Consider the following 19,966-nt stretch of genomic DNA (forward strand, 5'->3'; position numbering starts at 1 on the left):
CTCTCAAGCACCAACTTCTCTAGCAGGGATGAGCGGACAAAGGTCCTTCGCACGCCAAAATGAAAACGACAGCAGCACACCTTGATCGTAGTGATCATAGTGAACTGAAGTAAGACAGCTTCCTAAGAACGGACTTTTGTCTGTCTGGGGCTCTGACCAACCTTACTGTCTACCTGTCTTAGGATAAGACCTGAGCACAGCAACAAGGCCAATCCTGTGTCATCTGGTGAAGCATTTTCAAGTAAGTAAAACTGAAGAAATTACAATAACCTTCTGCAGTATGATTGGGCCTGGGTAGTGGTACACACCTTTACCACCAGCACCCCACAAAGGAGGCAGAGGCAGGTGGATATTTCTAAGTTCAAGGCCAGCCTGGTCTACCCAGCAAACTCCAGTCCACAGTAAGACCCTGTGGTAAAACGAAGTCAGTGTAAGCACGGGTTCTATTCAAAGGGACACGGAAGGGCTTCAGAAAGTCACAATGGTGGGGTGTAAAACAGTTAGCATGGGCTGAGGATTGACCCAAGACACAGACAAAACACCAGTAACTCCAGCTGAGTACGGGGGGATGGGGGGGAGAGGACTTATTTGAAAGGCAAACCAGGCAGCAACAGAGAAAAGACTGGAAGGCCCTAGAGCAAGGACAAACACCTGGACCACAGGAGCCTCCAATTCAGCTGCATCATGCCTTGTGAGACAGTGGCTCCTGCAGCCATAGCAGAGTCCATATTGTCACTGTATATGACTAAGAGGGCAGGGGCACTAATCTGAAAAAGGATTCACTGTTTATTACTGAGCTACCCTGAAGGCCCCATGACAGGGAACAATCACAAGTCATGGAGCCCGCCTTCAATCTGCCATGGGCGCAGAATGAGGCATAGCCCTGTGGAGCTGAGGTGGGAAATGATGGCTGGAGTCTGACAGGCCAAAATACGCCGGCCTCAGAGGCTTGGTTCAGACAGACGAAGACGGGGGGGGGGGGGGGGGGGGAGGCAGACAGGTACACCCTCAATGGCAGGGAGCCATGCTTATCAACCCAGAGTAACCAGAGAGCCTTCAGGCTGGGGTCAGTGAGTAGACCAAGCACAGGAGGGGACTACCTTTTCAGAACTCCTAATGAATGAAGTCTTTGGATTAAATAGAAAACACACAGAAAGCATCGCCAAGAAACTAAAACAAATAGACAAAAGGAGATCAGGAAGGAAAGACAGACAAAATACTACATTCAAGCAGCAATACAGGGAAAGAGAACCCAAACAGCACAGCCGCAGTGGGTGGGGAAGGAATGCACTAGTCCACGCCTGAGGAAGCTGGTGCCCTGGAGACAGCTCTGACAGACAGCAGGCGAGCCCCCCTTTACTTCCTCTACACCAGCACACAGCAAGGGAAAGGCACGGGCCCTGCGGAGCAGACCCCAGGCTGCACACACCTGCACCTCCGATCCACGGGAAGAACCCACTCTAGCTCTTCCTTTCTTACTGCTTTTAGCATCCTTCCCTCGTCACTGTGCTTTAAACGCGCAGCATTCCTGAGGACTTTTATCCCATCTTACTGCCTGCTGTTTTTCAGTACTGCATTTTCTCTCCCCTCTCTTTCCCCTTCGTCCACTTTGTTTCCCTGGGTTTTCTTTCTACGTGAACGTTTACTTCATCTGAAGCTATCATTACACTTGACTTGAAGTCACACTACAGTCAAGCAACAAAAATGGTATGGTACTAGAAAAGACATAGACACATGGAATAGAAGATCCAGAAATAAGCCCACACAGCCACAGCCATCTGATTTGGGGTAGGTGTCAAAATATACACCAGAAAACAGAAGAAAAAAAAAAAAAAAAAAAAGATAGCTTCTATAACAAATGGTACTTGGCAAACCAGATACATGAAAAAGAAATGAAATTATTTCCTCTTACCCTGCAAGTGTGCGCATGTGCACACACACACACACACACACACACACACACACACACACACACACACAGAGGAGTGGATGAAATCCTGACTTCCTGAAATCCGTGCATTACTGACATGAACGTCACCATGCCAAGGACCTCAATACCTCAGAAGCACGGGACTGGCTAAGCCTCCCCTGGGTCAGGCTCAGAAAAAGGACAAAGCCTTCCCTTCTTCTAGCCCAAGTAAAATGTTACAAAAAATTTGACCTTCACTTAAACCAGCGATGGAGACAGTATCAACCAGTTTCCTTCTCCTGATGAGTGCAGCCCTACAGAGACCTCCCCCCCCCCCACACACCACCTAAGGCACCTTCTCATTTAGTGTCCATAGTAAACGTCTTAGCCACGTACAATAAACTCAATCCCGTGCGGCAGTGAATAAACCATGACTGCACCGAGCTTCTGGAGCTGCTGCATCTCCATCCGAGCGCACAGCACACCCAGTCTCAGCTTTTCTGGACACGTCTTCATTCTCTCTTCACTTTATACCCTTGGGTCAAGTCCAAAGTCAAACACGTCAAGGCCTATCTTAACTGTAAGACTTATAAAACCTTGAAAAAGGTTGAGGAAATGCTTCAAGACTTAGCAAAGACAAGGAATCTAATGATAAGGACTAACAATGGGACTCTGTGAAACCAAATGGTTGCTTCTGCACAGCAAAAAAGTAACCACCAGCAAGAAGAAATTAATGGCTAAAATATGTACGGAGCCACAAAAATACAATCAGTGAGTAAGCGGGCTACTGAACTGAAATGACAGGGGAGGGCAGTAAGTGAAAACGTATTCAATCACTTTAACCATCAGGGAGCAGGGTTACAACTCTTTAAATGTCCATCTCACCCCAGTCAGAGCTGCTGTCATTGAGAAAACACATGGCAACAAATGTTAGCAAAGCTGTGGGATAAAAGCAACCTTTGTATACTGATGGTGAAAAGTAGACGGCTGCAGCCACTCTGGAAGACAGCAAGGAGGTTCTTCACACAACAAAAACAAACTACCATGACCCAGCTAGACCACTTCTGGGTCTTACCAAAAGTCAACATAGCACAGCAGACACTTGCATACCATGTTTGTTTCTCGAAGTCACAACAGCAGTAAGAAACAGAACGGAACTCAAGACCACCAATAGGAGAATGGCCAAAGGAAACATGTTACACATACAGAAAGGACACAAATGAAGTCCTGGCACTTACAGGAAAATGGATGAATTTAACTAGAGCTCACCAGAGTTAACCGAAGCAAAGATGCCCTGTTTTAGCTTGTACACACAGAATCTGGGGTGCAAGTGTTTGCGTGTGTAAGCAATATTGGGGAGGAAAACATGGAAGTAGCAGCAAAAGAAGATGGTTGGCACGCGAGTGGGAAGGAGCCTTCTTTTGCAAGAGAAGTGGGAAGATGGCTTCAGGCTAAATGGTTAAGAACTAAGTATAATGATACATATGCATGAAAATTAAAATAAACTAAACATGTTTGTTCGACTCCACAAGACAAAATCTATTAGGAAGTTAGTCAGGAAGAATGGGACTCACAGAGCAAGCTGCTTTCTTACCCTATTAATAGTCTGCATTCTCAGGCCCCAGGAATAGAAGGAAAACTGTGTAAGGCAGCCAGCATCAAGCGGGCCTTAGGACAGATAGACCGGCCCCGCCCGGGTGCTGCTTCTTAGATGCTGTGTGCCTTGAACACATTACTCAGCCTTTTTGAGCCTCGCTTTATTTGTGCTAGTACATGGTGCAAGGCTGTTTGGGGAATTAAAATGAAATAACACGTGTAAAGCACCTGGCACACAGTAAAAGTGCTCATTAAATTTTATTTCCCTTTCCTTCCATTCCCAGCTGGAGAAACAGGGGGGCGTGGACATGCTCCCTTCATCCACAACACTTTCTTTTTCTAAGCTACTGGAATCTTGGGGGAGGAGGTTGCTCTCATAGGGGGCATGAAAAGTAAAAAGAAACCACAAAGTCTTTGGAGGCAAGGGACAAGGGGAACACGAGAAGAATCATCTAGAAGAATCATTCTTACTTGAGGACGAGACAGAAAAACTGAAGTCATTGTATCTTTGTTCAATTCAGCTCTTCCTCACCCACTTCCCTAACACTGATGAGATCTCATGTGCAGAGAAACTAAAAGATATTCTGGAGAGCATTTTAAAATTAACTATATGTTTGAAAATAAGTTAATGCAGCGAGTTTTAGAATAGGATACTAACCCCGGCCCCCAACCCTCAAGTGACTCTAAGACAACAAAATCTTTCATAATTACACCTAGACACTAGTGACCTTTTACACAGTCTTTCCTTGGTGCATATTTAGTTTCAAGAGGCTGACATGATGTGGGCTACCATAACAGAGACAGATAAATAAAAGGGCTGGATTTTCCTAAGGGCAGACATTAAAGAGATTTGCACAAACAGAGATAATGTCACTCATTTCAGTAAAATATTCTTATTGGGAATTACAGGAGTTTTGTTTTGACTTTTTTTTAAAAGAACGATTATTAATATGCACTTACTACTATCACTGAATAAACATGCATTTCAATTATTTTATAGGTTTTAACTTGAAACACGGTGTCTTAGTTAGCATTTCTATTACTGGGATAAAACACCATGACCACAAACCACTTGAGGAGGAAAGGGTTTATTTCATCTAAGAACTGTCAGATCACAGCCCATGACTGGAGGAAGTCCAGCAGGAACTCAGGCAGGGGTCTGGAGGTGGAAAGTAGAGGGAGATCACAGTAAACATTTGCCAGCCGGCTTGCTCAGCTTTTCTTTTACACAATATGGCCACCTGCCCAGAGGTGGCAATGCCCACACTGGGCAGGACCTTTACACATCAACCAAGGAAAAGGCCCCCACAGGGTTACCTACAGGCATCAACCATCAATCAAGGAAACACCCCCACAAGTTACCTATAGGCAAATCTTATGGAGGTTTTTCTCAGTTGCAGCTTCTTCTTATCAGATGACCCTAGCTTCTATCAACAACAAACAAACAGAAACACAAAGTATTGGCCAACAGTTAGAAGCCCCCTAAACAAAAGCCTTAAGGGATTTTCCATAAGTGACCCAAAGGTTCATTATAATGCTTTGAAGAAACAGTTCAACTGAACTTTGCACGACATTATTTGCATTTGGATTTTTTTTTGAGACTTATCTTCATGTATGTGTATGTATGTGTGGGTGGGCACCTTGTAAGTCAGCAGGTACTCACAAGGCCAGAAAGAGCATCAGATCACCTGGAGCTAGAGATGCAGGTGATTGTGAGCCACCAAACATGGATGTCCCGGGAACTAAACTCAGGTCCTCTGGAATAGCAGCAAGTTCCCGTAATTACTGAGCCAACTCTCCAGCCCCTGCACTTGGATCTTACAGTGAGAGACCAACAGTGAATATACTCAGCAGAGAAACAGGAAAGGGGCAGATTTCTCACACATGGACACATTCAAATCACATATATTTAGTCTTAGCAAAAATGAAGTTTTCTGCAAAGAAAACTTTTTTTCTTCACTGACCATAAAAAAGTTTTTTCTTGAAAGAGATTGTCCTCGGGTGTAAGTGTTGTGTTGTTGAGTTTCAAAAGGGACAGAGACCGGTGACATCATGGAAGAACAGTTTGAAAACACACCAGAAGTTCTAGAGGTTCTAACTGAAAAAACGGTTATGACCCTGAAGCATTGGAACATTTCTAAGCTAGAGTAAACTGGCAGTCATGAAATAAACACACAGGACTGAAGCCATTCCTTTGGTAGCATTCTTTTCAGAAAAATACCAGCCCAGTGCATGAAGTGCTCAAGTAACATATTCTTTGTTAGAGAATTTACCAGAAGCCGTGGTGTAGTACTTACACAAATACATCTTTCACCCCTTTCCTAAATAAAAAGAACCCCTGGGGAAATTAAAGGCAGGAAGCAAGGCACACAATGTTATGGCTGGCAGGGTGGCCATGGTTGAGAGGGTTTTTTCTGTCTTCTTAAAAGCTAGGTCTGAGAATGCAAAAGTGTTAGCATGTAGTGCTCTCGTAACAGTGTACCTGTTTGTCACCTTGCACTCTAGTCTGGTTCAATGTGTCATAACCAGTACTGATTTATGACTGGTAAACCAGGTGAGGTAATCCTTACACCCCATCTAACAGTGAACCTTTCCTAACTTGAAACTATTGCACACAATCCAACAGACTGCATTGCAATGATCAGTGTACAAATATGCTCTCATTCAAATCTTACAGCATCTCCAGACCAGCAGTACAGGCACTGAGGGGCCCAAGATGGGGACAATAAATGCAACTCAAAAAACAACTTATCTAAAATGTCATATTCCTTCTTTAACTACAGAATTTTCTCAAAGGGAAATCCTAAATTACAGAGACTACATCCTGTGCGCTGGCTAATTAAATCCTCTAGCCCTAATTTCTAATACTAAGCTTAAACAGCTTACAGAAAGACACTGGGAGATTTTGCTGGTAATTGCTAATGAAGTAGTTTCCATCTTTTTGAAAAATAATTTTTTTAAAGGAAAAGCTTGGGTACTTGAGACAGACTCACTTGTACACTTCATTAATATTTGAGAAAGACAATGGCAAATTAATGCAACGGCCAGACTGTGGAGCACACAGCAACCATATAAAGAACATAAAAATTTACAGAGCATGCCCTGGACAGCCCTAACCAAGAGTTCCCGGCAGCACTCTGTGCATTACTGGGCTTGTTTCCTCCTTAATGTGAATTCTTACACCATTTCATACAAAGGTCCAGTTAATCAGAACACCTATGTGCTAGCCATGAGTGGCATTAGTTACTTCAAACGCTTAAGAGAAAAAAACACACCAACTTGGCTCTTAGTAACCAGCACTAAGAGGAGATGGGAGTTTAAGCAGGAAAGTACAGGGATAAAACGAAACTAAGCACTAACACACACACACACACACACACACACACACACACACACACACACACACACACCCGGGAGCATGTAATCTACCTCTCACCAAATACTTTTTCATATTAGAGGGGCAACAACCAGCGCTCAGCCAGAGAAGCTGGGCAGCAGTAGGGGACCCAAACAAACAAATGGAGTTAGACATTCTCCTCTTCAAGGTGCTTAGCAATGTAAATGTGATCTTTTCTCTGATGCCAACCTTTTCTAATAATACGAGTAGAGCAGTTCTAGCCTTTGCCCTTCTAAAGAGGACAGAGCAGCCCTGCAGCCTTCCCCTCCAGGTCCCAGAACCATCTGCAGTCTTCACAGCCCCTGCACATTTCATTAGGCCCTCTCCTGGGTCTCCTAACGTCTCAAGTGCAGATGGAGTTTACTAGTGCCTTTGTTGTCCCAACCACAACTAACTCTGGGCACATCTGCACACCTTTGTCTTGCCTCCCAGGACCCAGAGGTTAAGAGTCCACAGAAGACCTGAACCTGTTCATTTCCTGTTTTGCTTGCAACCCTCAGCAGCAATGGCAGAGGGAAACACCACGACAGTTGTGTTTACTAAACCAAGAGGTAGGGGATTGTGGGAGGAAACTCCAAAGGGGAGGGATGCAAGCCAAGTCCTGTTTCCCAAAATCTGTAGTTCTGGCCTAACTTCAAACTGAGCGTGAGCCCCCATGCTTGGTACCTAACTCAGACTCCATCCAGCCCTATCCATCAGTTTCATCATTGGGATGAAATGCAAGCCTAAGATTCCTTTTCAGGTGGGGCCACTGCAGAGAAACTGGGTGCTCTTGGAGAGGCGGTGGCAGAGCAGACTCAATGAAGTGTGCCCCTTAAGGATGGGAAGAAACGAGTTTCTGTGATCCAAATGACGGGCTTCCACAAATGCAACCTTTCTGCCCAAGCACAAATGAGTCTAGAAGACCAGGAGACTAACAAACACAGACCCATTATATGTAGCCATGTCTAAGGTTTAGGACTCTTGGAAACTGTATTGTGTGTCCACATCGGAAGCCCAACGATCCATAGCTCTTAAAACGGGGTAGGCCCTGGGCAAAACACTCGTGAAGGAACTGACTGGGCTCTTCCAAGCAATGCCTGCCTCACATCCTCCAAGTTACCAAAAAAGTAAACCCTGTGGCCTCCAGCCCAGGGCACTTTAAATTAACTGAGAACTGTTTTTAAGACAAGCTCTCTTTTACTCAGAACTGAACTGGCAGCTTGGACACAGCAGAGGTCTGCGATGTTCACATCACAGAGAACCTTCTCAGAGAAGGTACCGGTTAGAAGAGTCTGGAAGATGAAAGAACCCAAGAACATTCTTGGCATGTGAAATACACAGGCTGGTGGTCCTCAAATGGGATGCACGTGAATCATGTGGAGAACTAGTAATAACAGACATGACTAGGCCACACATCCCGAGTCTCTGACCCACACCCAGTCATGCTCATCGCTGCTGGGCTAGGAACCAGAACTACTGACCTGAATGATTCTAATTACAGCCCAAACAAGGCTCGCCCCTTCGAAGTACCCGAGTAAACACAGCCAATGGGACAATAAAGAATACCTAATTCTTTATTCAAGAATTGCATGGGGGCTGGGCATGTGGGCCCATGGTAGAGTACATGGCTAGGACACACAAGACCACCTGGAGAACTCTCAGCACCAAAACATCATTTTAAAACATATACACAAATTTGTAACTTATTATGTGACCAAATATTCTCACTTCATCAGGTGTGGGGTAGTAAGAAGAGGGTAAGAAATAATATTTTTTAGTACCGCGTTATCAGTAAAATCGTTAATATTTATTAGCATAGCACCATAAATAAAACTTTCATTAAATATAAATTTTAAAAAATAGACCATTATTAATCACAGTCATTACTTGTACAAAGAGATTGTTGTACAATGCCCATGGGATACCCCATAATTGAAGGGGTTTTATATATGAGAAACAATTCAACTAATGAAAAACTACCAGCAACTCCTGGTAACACATTTTTGCCTGAGGCAGAGGCTCCACGGCATGCAAAAGGCAGAGGGAGGCTGTGCAGCAGCAGCAGCTTGTCAGGCCAGGCGCGCAGAGCCTCTGAACGTGCCAGCATTTCCTCCCAGCTCTGGTGCCTGCCTCAAGGACCTCAGGAAAGTCACCTGTCCTCCCATCGTTCGCAGCACAAGATGGGAAGGCAGCGTGTGCCGGCTCTAGGGGTGAAATGAGAGCTGACACATATGTAAAACACGCATTCTTGCGGAATGCCTGTTGCCATCATTACCGTCATACAGGGTCACATGTTCTGGAAAGCTCGGCATTTTCAACATATGCCAGGGAGCACACTTGCTGCTAGAAACACCAATGCTCCCAGGAACACACACAATTCTACTAGACAGACAGACAGACACAGACTGTCTACTATAGTGATTCACGCCTAGCGAACAGACTCCATAAACACCCTATTTGTCCTTTTTGCGTTTTTATGGCACATCCTTACAATGTGATCTGTTTCAAACAAGGAGAAAGGGGATTCTTACTCTGAATAACTTTCGACTTCAGTAAGTATGTTACTTTTTTCTTCCTACTAAAATATAAGGTGCCCTTTCATCCCTAATCTTGGGGCTTTTTATGAGGAATGCAAGTATTTTTACAGTTCAAATATGTCCTGTAATTGAGTTGTAGACCAATAAAAAAATTGGATGTTACAGTTAAAAGATTCATGGTTGTCATCAAACAGTGACCACAGCCTTGTGTTCACAATCATTTGTCCTGACCAACCAGAACCCCTCCTCTACCTGAAGACACCAGGAGCACTAGCTTCTGCGGGACTTGAGTTAGTGTCTGCCCCTGCCAGCAGGGACACAGTAGGGAAGGAAGCCACTTCTACTCTGTGTGGTGTCCGCAGGACCAGTGAGGTGAATACAGTTATGCCGTGGGTATAGGATGTTTCATACTATGCACAGTGATAAAGGAGAAGCTGAAACAGAACATCTGTTCAATACATGGATAAAACTACAAAGGCACTCCCAACCACAGTGTACCGTATCTTAGTAGGTATGGGAAAACTTCTACATATTCATTCATAAGGAAAAAAGTGTTCAAGATATTTCTGAATGAAGAATTTGACATACAAGTGATTTCCAGAACATGTTCTGGGAGCCTGGGGATGACGTCACATGCATCTTTCTCAGGGGCTCTCGTAACCCTGAGTGAGGCTTACCTTTAGGGCTTAGCAATGGCCCAGAGAAGGTGGGCCACATGGATGGCGGGCAAAGGAGGCAAAGATAGACGGAGGAGCCCTTGATTTCCACTGCTGTCTAATCTGAGCCCCAGGAGCTTCGGACTTCTTGTTCCCTCCTCTTCACACGAGAAACACATTATTAAGATGGTTTCTATGCACTACATAGGCAGAGGTAAGTGGCAGAAATGGTGTAATACCCACAACAGGCAGATGTCACACACATTTAAATGGCACACGACCTCTGATGGCTCTGGTGGCTAACAGTCACCTTAAATGACAACTTTTCCTCAAAGAAAGGGACAAAGGATAAATCCTGCAAAAGCAGCAGTCACGTGTTTCACTGGCAATTTTTAAGCTTTGTATGAAAACATAAAATCAAGTACATAGTGATTTTTACATAAATAATTTTTAGCCATCAGTTTTTAAACAGCTGAGATAAAAGCATGGTGTGTGTGTGTGTGTTTTTGTACCCAAGGTAGCTCTCATGAATACACATCCACACAAGACACCTAAAATATTGCATAAATAATACAATAGCATTCTTTCAATATCCCATTAAGGATGGAATGAACCCATGGGTCACCTTGACTACCTGCAGAACTAAGACGCTGCATCCTTTTTCTCTTATCTCTTACTATAGCATCATGAACATGTGTGATGATGCCACTAACAGCCACGCCCGTGACCAACCATTTGGTAACAGGCAAATTCCAAGTCTCCGAGAGATGTATTTGTGGACAGCATAAAGATTCCCATTCTAAGAAGTCACTGGATCACTGGACAATGACAGCTTAAGGAATTAGACTGGAGCTAAATTCAGGGACATCGTTTTAGTGTATATCTCTATTTTCCATGCCGTTTATGTGTGCTAGGAGTAAGAAGGCATTTCCAAGGCCGGATAGGTTTGAACACAGTCTCACTTGCTCCCTTAGTAAGGGATTCAGAAAGCACCCTGCAATGTTAATGGGTCCAAGGACTTCTGCAACAAAGAGATTCTTATTCAACACTGATAAGGAACTCTCTAGAGAAGTGGGGACAGTATAGATCTAGAGCTGTACCTATGAATGTGGAACAAGCTCAGGACGAGCTGCTAAAGAGAGCTATCGGGCTCAGCTGAGAGTTCACAAATCATAAACTCACATGAACCAGGAGTTCAAGCCCACACCCAAGCCTAGGACCTGGGTCTTAAGTGCTAGAGATGCCTCATCAATAAACCCCCCTTCTACCATGAAGTAATCAATTATTATTGGCAAAGGTAAGTTTGTTGTTGAAAACAGACCATCTTTCAATGACAAAATGCATCAGTGCTATCATTATTTGCACTAAAGATAGTCAAGGGTTCACGTAGCATATTCTCAAATAGAATTATCAATCATTATTGGTAAACCAGACTACCATACATCCATTATCCACAATGGTCAAGAAAGGCATTTACAGTATTTTATATGCAAATCCTTAAAAGCAAAGCTGTCCTTATGGCTCAATATGACTTTGCGGGGGGGGGGGGGGGGGGGGTTGTTTAAAAGTCTAAGATGGAAAAGCGTCCTGACCATGGTCAGCTAAAGTGAACATTCAGGTGGCAGTTAAAGTAGCTGTAATAGCTGGCATGGTGGTAACAACCCCAGATTTGAGAGTTGCAGACAGGGGAATCAGATGCTGACGGTCATCTTCTACTACACAGTGTGAAGCCAGCCCCGGCTACATGATACCCTATCTCAAAAACAATCAGATGAAGCATCAAAAAATAGCACTTGCCATACCATACACAACCAGTATTTGCAAACAAATCAGATATTATGTTTATGCATGTGTCTGTTTGGGTTTGTGCATGTCATGCCCAGATGCCAGAAGATGGCAGTGAATCCCGAAGCTAGAGTTGCAAGGGGCTGTGGGCCACCTGATGTGGGAGCCAAAGTCAGATCTTCCAAAAGAGCATCTTATACCCTTAACTGCTGAGCCATTTGTCCAACTCCAAAATTTCAATTTAATAACAGGTTAAGTGAAAACCAGTAAGTCAGATTGCTCCATTGTAGGGAACTGAAAAGAAAAAAAAATATGAAAAAAAAATTATTTACAAGCCTTATCCAGGAAACATGACATGATGGAGTAGTTACCAAGATTTCTTACTGTGACTATTTCAAAATCTCAAAAATGGCAACACTACTACACACTACTGTATATAAGAATTTGCTTTATTTCTTCTGAAAATCAAGTGTTATGTAAATGAGTAGATATATTCTATTTTAGCATTAAGAGAGTACACTGGTGGAATACTGCTGATAATTCAGAAAAAATCAGCCATTAGTCCCAGATCTTACTAGAACTTTCTTTTCAAAATCAAATCACTGTTAAGTAAAGCTATTTATGAATGATTTCATGTTTGCACACTTTAAGAAAGTCATGATTATAGAATATTTAGTACTGCCCACTTTTAACAAGACGTGCAAATAGTAATTAAGTGTCAATTATGTATACCGTGGCTTACATTTCAGAATCAAAATCTGTGTCTCAGCAATGACCCTGCAATGAGAAGGAGCGCTGACCCTAGACCTGCTGTAATCAGCTGCTGGATTTCCTACCTTTCATTTTACTTTCATACCTGCAACCGGAAACTAAAGGGGTTATGCCTTCTTCGTTGGGGAGGGCATGTGGCAATGAGGTCATAGGTAATGGAGCAATAGATGTCCTTCTCCCAGACTACGTATAAAACTCTAGAACATTTCAGAGGTCTATTACATGGTTAAGGCAATTAAAGACTCTCAAAATCTTAAATTTTTAGATCCTAAAAATGTCAAAACCATATATATATATATATATATTCATTCAGAAAACATGGTTAAAAACCCAGGCTTTTGACAATGGTACCTGGTATATTCAAATTCCTGCATGGCAGAAGTACATTTACCCTACCTCCTATGCTTTGGATTTTAGTATCCCCTAACCCTTACCTACAGCCCCTCATCCGCTCTCTCCTCCGTCCTCCTACTCTTAGCCGCTTGTTCTCCATCACGGTCTTCCGGCCTGCCTCACCATAGGGCCATGAGTAACACAGCCAAGTGGGCATGGACGGAACCAGAGCCCAAAATAAACAGTTCCTTCTTTCAGTTGATTTTCTCAGGTTTTTTTTTTTTTTTTTTTTTTTTTTTTTTTTTTGGGGGGGGGGGGTCAGAAACAGAAAACCTGACAGACATACCAGCTCAGAGAGACTATATCCCACTGTTGAGAATCTGTAAGAGGGTATCAGATGAGACAAAAATAATTCTAGAAAACATTCCCAACATGAAGAGAAGTCATAGAAGTAACTGCTATACTGTGTATGATTAATTGCCGTCCTATTTCATCATAAAACTAAAATGAAATGCCAACTACATGCAGACAAAATATATTTCAAAAACCGTGAGAGCAATCAAAAGGTACTTGGTAACTAATCAGTTAAAATTGCTGTTTTAAAAGGTGGCTTTAATTGCCTACCATTTAAATGCACTTGGCTATGCATTCAACGTCTGAGCTAAAAGCAAAAATTTACCTGAAAACTAAACTAGAAGGGCAGCTTGCAGGTTCTGAAGCTTTGAGGGAAGCAGACCAATGCCCATATAATTAGAATCAAGTATGTTACCTCAAGGATGTTTCTTCACAGCAGAGTATGTGCCCTTGTACTTGAGGGAGAAACTGACCTGCATCTTCTAAGGCAGGAAGGGATGCAGCATTACAAAAGCTCTCATCTCCAATAGAAGGAGTGAAATGAATCCTAGCCTAACGTGACAGTATATCTATTATATAAATTTTAAGACAGAAAACTAGAATCAACAGGTTTATTCCTGAAGGAAAAACCATGCTAGTACAATCAGATTAAATGAGGATCTGATTTTTCCTGATGTTTAACAGCAGTATTCTGTGCTCTTGGTAATTCAGAAGAACCAAGGTTTTAGCCTGAATAAGCGAGGAAAATGGGAGAAAAACAAACAAACAAACAAACAAACAAAAAACAAAACAAAACAAAAACAAAAACAAAAAAAACCCACGAACTCTCATCACAGTACTGAAACTCTTATGCCATGGACCAACACTCCCCTAGCTCAATAGAGTGAAGCAGGGCTTAAACTTTATTTCTGCTTCATGGGCACTTTATCTGGGCAGGGTTGACTGTTGGTTGGTTGCTTCCTTCTTTGGAAGTCTGCATGGCATCTATTTCATGAAAGCATGTCCTGAAGAAGGCAGTTAGGTCAGCTCCAGCTCAGAGGCCTCTGGCCCTGTTTCTGAAGTACATGGTGTCTTCAGCAAAGGGAAGTACCTTCCAACTCGAGGGGACAACAGTAGGCACTGTATGTCTGGGATGTTTGGGCAGTCTCTTGGATAGCCCTGACAAAAAGAGGGTTTTGCTGAGAGATCTCTATCTCCTGAAGGCCATATAGGCAGCCCAGTTGGTAAGTTTGTTTAAACTGTGTATGTATATTTATACATAGAATTACATGTATTATAGGTTTTCATTGTCCCACATACTAACTAGGATGATTCTTACAGCTTTTCAAACATTGCTACTTTACTCTCCACTCTCCTTCTGTATTTATGCCGCTAAAGAGCTCCCTCTCATCCCTCAGCTCTACCTCTTGAGCCTCCCTGGCCCCTCCTTCTCCAATCTCCCCCTCAGACCACACTTAAGCTAAGGGTGCACATACCTTGGTGGTATTCAACAAGTCTTTGATCAGATTCCCTGGTCAACAATAGGAAAACTGTGCCTGGTATGGAAACCTAGCTAACTACTCTGTACCAGCAAAGCCAAGGATCCTGAAGAACAGCACACAATCATCAATTTATTAAAGCAGCATATTTTCTAACTACTTTCTCCATATTTTTTTGTCCATGGATGAGTGTAGTCCTCACCCCTCAAAGAAACTACAAAACAAGACCATTACAAAGAACCACAACCTATCAAGCTGCAGAGTTGTAGAGCCCATTCCCAATGATACTTACAGACGACACTCCTACACCTAAGCTCAGGGCACTTTGTAGAAGAGGGGGTAGAAAAAATTTAAGGACTAAGTCCTGGGTCACTCCTGGGACAAGTGCCAGTCTCTGCTTTCCCCTTCCTCACAGAGAAGTCACCTGTATTGTAAACCCCTCTTTCTTATTGCTGGGAACCCTCTGGTTCAATCACTGACTTAAATCTTTTAGATACTTAGAAACCAGCTAACCAACACTTGTATGTCAATGAAGAGTAACAGTGAGTCAAAGCCTGTTTGATTCAGAGTTAAGGCCTAAGACCTCACTGGGGGTTATTGGTGAATTTAGCTTGGAGGCTTCAGGGACCCTATCCTTTGTTCTTGCTTTGTGTCCCAAATAGGTAAAGTGACTACTTTTCAAATTTTCCACAAGAATGCAACAATCTCAAAAGGACAAATTCTAAACTCACCTCCATTATTAGAAGTGTCTGATGATGCAGTAACATGGCTAATTCACTACTCCTGTCTGTGCTAAGATGAAAATAATGTTTACCTGCCACAAAAGCCGATCTCCTTTTTTGGTTTTGGATAGCAGAAAAGGTGACTTTGAAGATAGATAGATAGATACATACATACATACATATTTCCTTCATGACAAATACCATAATATAAAACAAGACAATACCAAAATCACCCCAGTTTCTAAATATTATTTTTCAAGACACCAAAGCTTTTTAGAGAAAATGCAGGTACAAATTAAAAAAAAAAAAAAAAAAACCTACTACCAAAAATGAAGTTATTTTAAAACTTTAGAAAACTGGTAAAACATGGAAAAGTCCCCAATGACCAAGCCACAACTACTTAAGAAGGAGAACAGCAACAATAGTATATTTTAAATCAAAGGGTTAAGTAACCTATGGGTCCATACTGGTATAAATAAATTATTGGATGACTGAACGGGGAGCATGGACATTATCTTCCTTACGAAAACAATGGCTAACTGGGCAAAGGGCTGAGGGGGCAGACCGGAAGGGCGCCAACGCAGTGATGACAGCATTACTGTACAGAGAAACAGAGCACGTGCATCGCTTCACAGTATTTCCTCTCCAAGTTATCTGGGAGCAACTTGCGATTGCAGCACACATCCGCAAAGACTTTGTCAATCCTCCCACTGACAGATAAACTTAATTTGTCCCTTTACTTGAGTGTGGCTGGACCCTTCTATTGAAGTATAAATATTCTTAAAAATTACTATGAAAGCATATGTATTTTCCTACAAAACAACTATGTGAGATAATACCAGCTTGAGTAATTCCACAACATACATATACTTCATAATGTCATGTTATATATAACTTTTTTTTTTTAAAGGACTTTAAGGAAACCATGAAAAGCAAAATGTAGTAACTACAGTGAAAAATCCTGGCATCAGTAATGGACACAACAAGAAATCTTCTTAGTATCATTTACACCCCCTGACATAATCAGAAGTATACGAACCTAATTTCTACTGTGTGCTTTCCAAAAAAATATAAAAGAGGAAACAAAAAATGTGATTCAATTTAACACGAGAGGGTTGGATAACTCAAATGGGCAGACCCCCTTCAGAACACTTAACCAATATTCTTAAGTGTCGAAGTCAGGGCTTGTCCCACGAGTATGAGGAGTTGGATTGGGATTCCCGAACCCACCTAAAAAGCTGGGCAAGAAAGCATGTGCATGCAATCCAGGAAATGGTAAAGAAGGTAAGCACAGACAAGCTGGCCTGGCCTACAGAGCCAAGTTCCAGGTCAGGGAGACCCCGGCTCAAACCAAAAGGTAGATGCAACATGTGGTAGTCTGAGTGTAAGAGGCCTTCACAGTCTCCTAGGGCCTGGCACTCTTAGGAGGCGTGGCTTAGAGTGGATGTAGCCTTGTTGGAGGACCTGTGTCACTGTGGTGGGAGGCTGTGAGGTTTCCTATGCTCAGGACACTGCCTTGTGTCTCCGTCAATGTCCTGATGCCTGCAAGACGTAGGACCCTCAGCTACTTCTCCAGCACCACGTCTGCCTGCACAGCTGCACGCCACCATGCTCCCCACCGTGATGATAATGACTGGACCTCTGAAACTGTAAGCAAGACACCCCAATTAAACGTTTTCTGTATAAGAGTTGTCAACAGGAACCCTAAAACACAATGTAAGGACTGACACCCCAGGTCGTCCCCTGACCTCATCCCACATGCACCCGTACATGCACGCGTGTATGCAGCGCGGGAACTTAGAACAAAGTCTGCGTGGGACTAGGATCGCTGCCTAGGATCAATGTGCCAAAAGGCAAACGAAGCAACAATTCTGAAAGAGTTCTAGCACTTTCTATAGATCTCCTGAAATGTAAGCAGCAACAAATGCAGACTGGGACTGTAAATCACTCCAATGTTTGTACCTGACTTCCTGGATCTAAGACATTCCTACCATGGGTCTCCTTCCTTTCTCAAAGGACTGAGGAAGCTCAGGTTCGCCCTGCGCGGGAGTCAAAGACACGAAGCACCTGTGCCGTGGGGCTGTAAGCAGCCTGCACCCTCATGAGCCAACGCCGTCCTTACTGATACAGTGAAAACAACTGTGCTAGCCGGATGGTCAGCCTTCGGGAGCAGGGAACACTGAAGAGTAACAGAGCGCCACGGAGCCTGGAAACAGACTGCTTGAAACCACACTGCCCTTAAAGAAACAAACTTCAGTGCAATAAACACAATTACAGATGGCCTTAAGAAATACACACAAGTTTTCCCAAAATGGCCAGCAGCAAACAGTCCTGTAGCACAGTTCTCCCAGGAATGCTAGGTGTTAGCCTGCACTTGCTCCCTTCCCAGTGGTCAGGGGAAGGTCTGCCCACCATTTTGGGAGTCCTGTAAATATTTAGCAACAACAATCAAATGGTTACGAAGCTCAAATATGCATCATTCAAAGGAATGCACACACAAACTTAACCAAGACGTGTTCAGCACCCACTCCATGCTCACTCTTGGGTGTAGTGATAATTTGTTCTTTTTTAACAAACTATACAAATGAGAAACATTTAGGCCACGCATTCACAAGTCTCAAGCATCTATCCCCATTCCACCCCGCGTAGGCTTTATGGAAGGAAAATGAGTCAGATGTGCCAGGCACAGGGGACCAGTGTCAGAGGTTAGGGTTTAGTGAGTTCCCAGAGTGCTTCTGTGCACGTGGCATTTCAAATGGAAGATGTCAAAATATCCTGTCTATACCTCTATTCTTATTGGTGTTGTGATTTTTCTCAAATTATTGTAGTATCTCTAGTCAAAGCGGGCTTCAATCAATTTCAATTTCTAATATGGCCTCTTAATTCCCTAATTCCTCTGCCAAGTATTCCCCTTCTGTAAGTCCTAGCCCCGTGCATGGCCTCTCTCTAGCCCGTCCTCGAATAGTGGGAGGCCCCTGTTACCTACAAGTCCATTGCCCCTTCTCCACACACAAAAGTACTTATTCTCTTCTATGCACCAGTCTTTTTTGCACATTATTCTTAGCACTGTTAGCACAAACACTATGGAGAATTGTTCATGTGCCTGTCTGTTTCAGTGGACAGTACGCTGTCTCATTCATCTTTGTGTCCTCAGTACCTACCAGGACCAGGCACATGGCTGGCATGCATTAAATGTTCACTGAATTGAACTGAATACAATAAGAAACTTCCCATTCACTCACGCAGCACAGCTTTGGGCCTGAACACTCCCAGCATTTGTGTCGGGACATGTTTTAGATGGGAAAAGCACCTTCAAGCACCCTTTATATGCTGAGATCTACTTGGAAAAGGTATTTTTAAAAGCTTCTTAAGTTCTTCTCTTTTCCGATGAACTTAGGGGCCAAGAAAGAGGAAGCTGAAAGTTGCCCCTTATGGTAAGCATCCAGCTGCTGAATGTAATATCCATGATTATCTTTCTCCTGCCTGAGGATATCAGAGGGGGTGAATCAACTCCTTCCTAATCCTTCCCTAGTGCTATACTGTTCTTGGCCCTAAGCTCAACAACTTTCTCTCTCCTTTTTTTTTTTTTTTTTTTTAAATTTATCTCCTTCCCCCCACCCTCCCTTACACCAGTGAGCAGCATATATAAGAGACTGAATTTTTCTATTTTGCAAAAAATCTGAAAAGAAATCTGGGCCTTGAGCCAGAGAGTTGTCAATTTTCAAACAAGATTACCCTACCAAATCAGTCATCTTTCTTCTCCCATTAGGAGAGAGATTAAAATAGAATTACACTTCCAAATGTGAGTACAATGTTTTAAAAACCACTCAGCTTTTTGTATCCCTAATATATACCAGCTTTTTTTTTTTTTTTTTTTTTTTGTCATTTCCCCCCAGCATTGAACAAAACAGTAGCATAGTTTCTGGTCTCTGTCACCCTCTCCTTTCCTTGCTAGTTCCCAGGTTTGTCAACATCTATTCCAGATTCCAGGTAGCAGAGTAATGACCAGGACTCTGGGCAAGATGGACATTAAATTCTGTATCGGGTATATGAAATATCCTCAGAACGGATTTCAAACCAAACATTGGATAACCTGCCACACATCCTCTTAAATTAGAACAATGAATAAAAAATAGTTTATCCATATCGAGCCAAGTTAATGCTATGCATTCTACTACATGCCCTGAATCCTATTCCTGGTATGTGTACTTGACTCTGAAGTATGTGTACACAGAGACCAAGATACAACCACAATGCTTCAGCACCATTCCAGGAGTTCACCAAACTGGAAACACTAGCTCAAATATCCCAACAGTTCACTGGGTAAATAATATGGCCGAGCACTAAAACACTGTTAAACAGCCAAGAAAAAGCAGTAAGCAACATAGACGACCCATGTAATAAGAAAAGCAGCAATCATAAGGCACTTCCATGCCTCTCCTACTG

General features: G+C 42.9%; 1 protein-coding gene across 1 annotated transcript in view; it reads right to left on the reverse strand.

Annotated features, from left to right (window-relative positions):
* The window catches only part of Zswim6 (zinc finger SWIM-type containing 6), a 154,037-nt gene that overhangs the window by 56,818 nt on the left and 77,253 nt on the right, over positions 1-19,966 (reverse strand). The gene's annotated exons all lie outside the window — the stretch shown is intronic.

This window comes from Phodopus roborovskii, unplaced genomic scaffold, assembly GCF_943737965.1.
Source record: "Phodopus roborovskii unplaced genomic scaffold, PHOROB, whole genome shotgun sequence".
NCBI classification, from domain to species: Eukaryota; Metazoa; Chordata; class Mammalia; order Rodentia; family Cricetidae; genus Phodopus; species Phodopus roborovskii.